This window comes from Helianthus annuus, chromosome 14, assembly GCF_002127325.2.
Source record: "Helianthus annuus cultivar XRQ/B chromosome 14, HanXRQr2.0-SUNRISE, whole genome shotgun sequence".
NCBI lineage: Eukaryota > Viridiplantae > Streptophyta > Magnoliopsida > Asterales > Asteraceae > Helianthus > Helianthus annuus.
The window spans coordinates 166,820,375-166,828,005 of NC_035446.2; the positions used below are offsets into that span (position 1 = coordinate 166,820,375).

Sequence of the window (7,631 nt, forward strand, 5' to 3'; positions counted from 1 at the left end):
TACCCTGATACATGCAAAGAAAGAAAGAAGACCGATTGTGAGAAAGCCAGATTATGATCCTGAAGCAGATGATGCTGATGAACTTAAGGAATGCCAGCACATCGTTAGGGGGAGTCTGTTAATGCTGATAGAAAGAGTGAAGCCCAGAGACTGTTCAAGACTGAAGTTGCAAAGACTCGACACCGTAAGACTCGTCAACATCTGAGGGGGAGTCTGTTGGTGCATGCATCTGTCGACTTCGTATTGTATTGAGACATGTTATAGATAGGTTAGATCAGGGCACGTAGATCGAGAAAATAGCATGTTTTATATGAATTTGAGTCTGATTTCGCTTGATGATGCTATTCCGCTTGAAATGACTTTGGTCAGTTTCAAGCGGAATCACTAACATCCGTATTCCGCTTGAACTAGTGCTTGTGTGTTTCAAGCGGAATCAGATGTGTATGAATAGGAGCTCGAGCGGAATCATTGTAACAGTTGTGACTTGTGTGATTTTGGATACCGAGGTGCTACCGGTTTATCCAGGAGCTGTAATCGTTCTGTGATCAATACAAGAGATAGTTAAAAGTGAATTCAAGCTAAACAAAGACTGAATCAAAGAATTCTGCCTCTGTTTCAGTCTGAGCATCTTTTGATTGACTCGTTAGGTCGTTTTAACTTTCATGATAGTTCTCCGGTTAGCACTCCAAATGATCATGCTTTTAAGCTCTCACCTAATGAAGGTGTAGCTGTAAGCCAACTTGAATATTCAAGGGCCATTGGATCCCTCATGTATGCCATGATTAGCACTAGACCGGATATAGCTTATGCTGTTGGAAAACTTAGTAGGTATACTAGCAATCCAGGTGCAAGTCATTGGCAAGCAATGAATCGCGTATTTAGGTACTTGAAAGGAACCATGAAATATGGTTTGACCTATACTGGATTTCCTTCGGTTTTAGAAGGTTATTCGGATGCAAGTTGGATTAACAACAAGGAAGATCATTCTTCCGCGAGTGGATGGACTTTTCTGCTTGGATGAGGTGCCATATCTTAGGCATCTAAGAAACAGACTTGCATTACTGATTCGACAATGGAGTCTGAGTTTGTAGCATTAGCGGCAGCTGGCAAAGAAGCTGAGTGGCTAAGAAACTTGATTTATGAGATTCCATTGTGGCCTAAACCTATATCACCAATATCTATTAGATGTGATAGTGCTGCTACCTTGGCTAAGGCCTATAGCCAAGTGTATAATGGGAAGTCTAGACACTTAGGTGTTAGACACAGCATGATTCGTGAGCTCATCACGCAAGGGGTGATATCAGTGGAATTTGTGAGAACTCAACAGAATTTAGCCGACCACTTAACCAAAGAGTTATGTAGAGATCTTGTGCACAAGGCGGCTGTAGGGATGGGATTAAAGTCCACCTGAGATTTCTCGTGTTAAGATACCCAATTCCCACCTAATATGACGTTAGGTGCTGAATTCAAAATGGAAAGCGTAACATCTAGAAATTGAAACACATTAGTAGCATCATCCCAAGGTATGTGTTCAGACCTGCACGTTAAAAGAGGTTGAAGGTTTTCTTCTTAATAGTTCTTTGAAAAATTGCATATGCAGGTGCAAGAATAAAGAGCTACCTATATGAGCATGAAGTTTAGCCGCTTCAAGAAGCTAAGACTTGGCTTTGATATGTTCATTGAAGGATGGGACACAGGCTAGTAAAAATAGTGTCAAGAAAGAACATTAGAGTATGTAAACGTGTGTGTATATTATCTTCATGTATTCACTGAATAGAAAGGGTTCAATCCTTAGCGACACCCCTATATTCAAATATTTGGAATGTGTAATATACTAATGTGAAATTCAATCGTCGCGATATTTCATTTATGCATAAGTTTGATTATTGTGAATTTGTTTAAGTTAATCAAGGATTACGCTAAAATGGGGGACGAATGTTAGATATTTTAGTATAATCGGGGGATTGACTTGGTGATCAAAGCGAATAATAATACACATCAAGCAAGTTAGGAGGTGCGGGAGCGCACGCTTGTTTGAGTTATTATAATTCGAAGTGTACGGGCGGAGCCCGTACTCTACGGGGGTTTCAAGGGGGCAACACCCCCTTGGCGGGAGTCCGGGGGCAGCGCCTCTGGGAGCAAGGTCCAAGGGGCGGCAGCCCCTGGCGGGGTCCAAGGGGCAAAGCCCCTGGCTGGTATTTTTTTGTTAGTATTACTCGGATTAGCCAAGTGTAATTGATATCTCAAAATTTTACCTTTTGTCCGTAGGTTATATATGTTATCTAAATTACGAATATCATCCATACAGTTTGCGGCCATTCCAGTAATAGTTGGGTAATAAAGGTTCTTGACTCTTGAAGAAAATATTAGGGATGAAATCCTGACATGAGATGTGATTTAGTATTTATTAATGTAGTTTAGAAATAGAAACAATATAACCTTTGTCAGTAAAAAAAATCTACCTTTACACATGTGCCTCATGTGATGGAATGATGGACGTCCGTTGAATATATAGTTATGTTAAATTCTAGATTGAATGTTAAATCGCGTACTATAATAAGGAAAAAGAAATATCAAAATCCTACTAGGACAATTAATATATATATAGTATTTGATATGGTGCATAACAAAAGTTTTACAGGTTGTCGAAAATACTTATAGTGTTTGGTGTGGCGTGCGTAACAAAAGTTTCAGATGTGAAGAGGTGGTTGTCATCTTCTTTACTTAAGTTTTAAAGTCGCCGAAAATATTAACAGAGAGATGGTGTTAGACGCCACGTCAAGGGTAGTGTTCGTCTAAAAAAAGCGCAATACTGACACAAAATGGAGATGGCTAAAGGGGTGGTTGGAGATGCCGGCTAATACAATTTTAATAAATTCAAAATTAGCCGATTAATCAGTGTGTGACGATTCGAATTGCCTATTAAGATTGATGGACGGATATGACCAATGATCATCGATGTTTACATTGATGGCCGATTAGCATGCACATATATGTGTCAATTAAATCGCGACTAGACACCACCCATTGTGGGTGTCCCATTCTTAAGGTTCTTTACTTGACAAATATTCATTCAGTTATGGAAAAAAGGTGCGCACCATAAATCAATTTCAACTATTATGGCAAATTTGAGGGAATTTGTCTTTTCAATTTCCAATCGTTCACGTCGATTCGATCTCAATTATATATCCTCTAGCAATTATAAGACTAGTACACTAGTGGTTATATCTGGCATAGTTTAACTCGTGGCCAACTTTCAATCGCTAATTTTGTGGCTGGTGAATAAGTTACGAAATCCTCTAGAAGATATCCTAGTGGAAAGTGGTATACTCGAGGTTGTCAGTTCAAATCTTTTAGAGGGCAAATGTGGTTGTTCGTTAAAATCTAACTATTAATATTAAAAACAAGAAATCAGGTTCGAAAGTTAAAACCTAAGAAGTTAAAAAAAAAAAAACTTTTTTATTTTACAATCCTTTGTAACTAAAACCAAGAAAATAATTTCTTAGTTGAGTTAAAAACTAAAAAATGTTATTTTCTATAACGGTCACTAACTAAAAATTAACAATATAATTAATTAATTAAATATAATACAATTAGAAACTTTTATGAAAAGTGTTTTCAGTTTTTTTTCTTTTTTTCTTTTTGTACTTTTTTTTTATTTTTATCCCTAAATTTTTTTTAGCATTAACATTTACAACTCCTTACCTTTCTAAAGATTTTGTGATCAAGTTTTACGTGTTTATATCGTGTTGGTGTAAATTCAAGTTGATTTACGTTTCGACGTAAATTTTCCCGAAAATAAGTTTGATCAAATATAATATGCTCTTATGCTTATTATTGTGTACGTTTTCAGTTGTTCTACGTTTTGACGTAAATTTTATATTTTTTTCATAGATGAGTCGGGTCAAATATAATATGTTTCCTTGCTTATTTTTATATACGTTTTCAATTGGTTTACGTTTTGACGTAAATTTTGTTCGAAAACGACTTGAGTCAAATATAATACGTTTTTAACTTCTCATTAGACGATATAAATTCGAGACACTTTACGTTCAACACCGCCGCAATGCGACATGCCATTCTTTAACTTAAAAGAACAATATTTTCTTACGTGCTTTTTTATACACGTGTCGGTATAAATTTAAGTTGGTTTACATTTTGACGTAAATTTTCAATAAAGTTATATTAAAGATAGCGTCTACTTTTCCATTTTCAATGAATATAAACAAGTGTAGATATTCTTTTAAGCATATTTCTTTCAACTGCTATATTGAACCAAAATAGAAATTGATCAAAACCCCGCAGTGTAGCGCGGGTAATCTTACTAGTTTAGTACAAAACTAAAAGTCCCTTCAAATATTAAACTTGAACAAAATTGTGAATATTTTTTTAGTTATTGATATTACGGTAGAAAACAATTGAAATGAATTAATGTTTTAAGCTGGATATATGACAACCAAAGTATGTTCAACATTTGTTATTTCTTTTCCATTTTAAATTCGATAAATATTATTCGGAAAACATATAATAAATTCACGAGCGTGGATGACATAACTTAAAATAAACTAAAATAAAAAAAACATATAAAATGGTATGTTTAATTTAAATCGTTAAAAAGTATAACATAATTTGTCAATTAATGTTTTCTTGATTTCTTCCGATTATAATTAAGAGATTTTTTATGTCAATAGTAGAAATTATGTCGTTTTTCATGTACAAAGTATAAAGTATGTTGGTTTTTTATGTGAAAAAAAAAGTTGAGGGATTTTTATGAAACAAAAAAGAAAGTATCTTGGTTTTTTAAGTGGAAGGACTTTTATGGGAAATAAAGTGTGTTGTTTTTTTATGATATTTGCTCTTAAGAAAAAGTCCATAATAATCTATACTACTTTATAATACATATCAGAAGGACTTCTTAAAGTCCATAAAAATTTCCTTAAAACACCTTTAATGCACAATGTACAAGTTTTTAAGCACAAACAAACACATTTATAACCTCACTTTCCAATATTACCCTTACTAACTCAAACAAAAACACATTGATAATGATCCGACCGTCCATCACTTCACACAGATCATGATCAAACCATCCATTACTCTTCACACGGATCATGATCCCCAATTCACTTTTGAAAGCTGTACTTGTCTACTCGCCAGATCAAAAGCTTCCAAAACATTTCCCCCAAATTTCTCTATCTGCATTTTCAAATTTCTCTCAACTTTTCCTCTCATCTGCGTTCTCTCCTGAGTGGTGTAGATGAATCGAAGATAACAATCAAAGGGAAGATGACGATCGACGTTAAATTGAAGGTTCAGTAGGTCTGGCCGGTCTTTCGTCACCCTTGGAGAGTTGTTCATCTCTCTTGGTCGTGTTTTGGCCATCCGAGAAGCAGTGGTCTATTAGCCTTCAATGGGTGCTGAAGAGGTAAGTTTTTTGTCTAATTTAGTTCAGATGATGTCGATTTTAGACTGGATTGAAACATGCAAATGATTTGGGTGTTTTATAGTTACGATTGAGTCTAATCTTGTACAAGTTTGAACAGTTCTAGGGCTTGATGGTGCTTTTGTAGAGAAACTGACTAGCAATATGTGGAAAACGACACCAATCTGTGTTTTTGGGTGGTTAGTGATCCATATTTTATATTTTAATAATTATGCTAATTTAAGTGTTTTGTTATGGGAATGATACATTTATGAATCTGAATTAAACTATGAAACCTTTATAGTTTGTATCTCAGTAGATTGTAACTGGAGTTTACTGATTACTGGTATTGTGTTCTTTCTTTTATGAGCATCTTACATTTGACAATCTTAATGACTTATATGGATTAAATTTGGTGAGATCGTGCGATAGCTTACAAAATGATGTTGCTTTAGGTTTTTTTAAGTTAGGAAAAAGCTTGGATTTAAAAAAAAAATTGTTTTTAATTTCGTTTGGAGCTTTTCAAGAACTGTGTTCTTTAAACAGTTTATAGTTGACCCTAATTTGTGTTCCAATGCATCTTACTAGGTGTTTTGATGCTACAAAAAGCAGAATTTTGAGACCTTAAGAAGCTGTACGTTTTTTTGCGAATCTTTATTATAACTATTTATATCGAGAAATTAAAGATTACAAGTAAAGGTCAACTACCGACATCTATTTTGAAATCACGGGCTGCGAATTTTCTAGAATGTGCTCGTGTTGTGATACCGTGCAAGACGGAGTTGTAGCTGACCCTGGTAATACTGGTAAGTGAAAAACTCATTTTTAGACGTTGCAGTTTCATTTCTTTTATCAACAAACGGGTTGACATGGGCTACGTTTAATCTTTTACGGGTCAAGTGGTTAAGCTAAAAGATTTAACTAAAAAGGAAACAAGTCTGATAGGATTAGCGGATTCGATGTTTTTATGTTTATAATATTTTTGACAGAAAATGAGGTCAGTGAGGTGAGTGATCTGCCAGCATTTCGTGAGTATTCTGTTGAACAACTAAGAACGGCTACATCTGGATTTTCTATCGAAAATATTGTGTCTTGAACATGGAGAAAAAGCCCCTAATGTGGTCTACAAAGGGAAGTTGGCAAATCAAAGAAGAATTGTTGTCAAACGGTTTAATAGATCTGCTTGGCCTGATGCTAGGCAGTTTCTGGTATATACGTTACATATAAGTATTCTTTTCTACGCGAATGTTTATATTCATATAAATATATCGTATAATGATATTTATGTATTATAACAGGAAGAAGCAAGAGCGGTTGGCCAGCTTCGAAACCCTAGATTAGCTAATCTGCTTGGCTGCTGTTGCGAAGGTGATGAAAGATTACTTGTTGCTGAATTTATGCCACATGAGACTCTTGCAAAACACCTATTTCACTATAAGTTAGTGACACTGAGGTGTTTTTTTTTTTTTTTTTTCAGAAATTTAATTAATAAACATTTTCGAAGTTGAGGTTTTTATATAACTTGTTTATGTATGCATATGCAGGTGCCATCTCATGTATTAATGGGCATCACACAAGGCGGGTCGGCTATGCCTTTGACTGCACTTGGAGAAGCCTATTTTTCATGCCTTGATACAACCTCCTAAACCATGTTATCCAAAGTTCTGGATTGTCATTGTGATATTAATGGTTTTATTCACATGTAAACTACCGGATCTGATTAAGCTTAATGGCATTAATATTATCTTAATCTTTAACAAAAGTTATGATGTTTGCTTCTGGTTTCTAGGGTGTGAAGAAAAAAAGAAGAGTAAAACTGAAAAATACTTGAATTGGCAGTTGGTCAATGAGACTAAACCTATATGAGTAGGTTAAAATACTTTAAATAATAATCGTACTCACTTATTTGTTTCAGAGTTTGTTAATTAGATGATTAAAATACCGACGAGGAATCCAAAGGAAGTTGAAAAAGATCAATAAAATGAATTCTACAAGAAGGCATTCAACGAGTTTCATGATCCTCTTGCATACGTTCACTTCACAACTAAGGTATTTACCATTTTAGTTTGTTTTCAACAAACTGCATATTACATACTAGCTTGTGTTTTATTGATTATAGTTTGTGCAGGGTAAAGTGGGATTTAGAAGTGTAATCTACATCCCTTGAATGGTACCAAAGAACAATGAGGATGTAGTAAATCCTAAGACA

General features: G+C 34.8%; 2 long non-coding RNA genes across 2 annotated transcripts; both read left to right on the forward strand.

The window, feature by feature from the left end:
• Positions 1 to 705: 705 nt before the first annotated feature.
• Positions 706 to 1,893, forward strand: LOC110904879. Its single transcript, XR_002572802.2, has 2 exons — positions 706 to 1,523; positions 1,601 to 1,893. It is a non-coding gene; the product is annotated as an uncharacterized LOC110904879 (long non-coding RNA).
• Positions 1,894 to 5,152: 3,259 nt separating this feature from the next.
• Positions 5,153 to 6,631, forward strand: LOC110904880. The gene is made up of 4 exons (XR_002572809.2): positions 5,153 to 5,425; positions 5,544 to 5,622; positions 6,011 to 6,228; positions 6,412 to 6,631. It is a non-coding gene; the product is annotated as an uncharacterized LOC110904880 (long non-coding RNA).
• Positions 6,632 to 7,631: the final 1,000 nt, after the last annotated feature.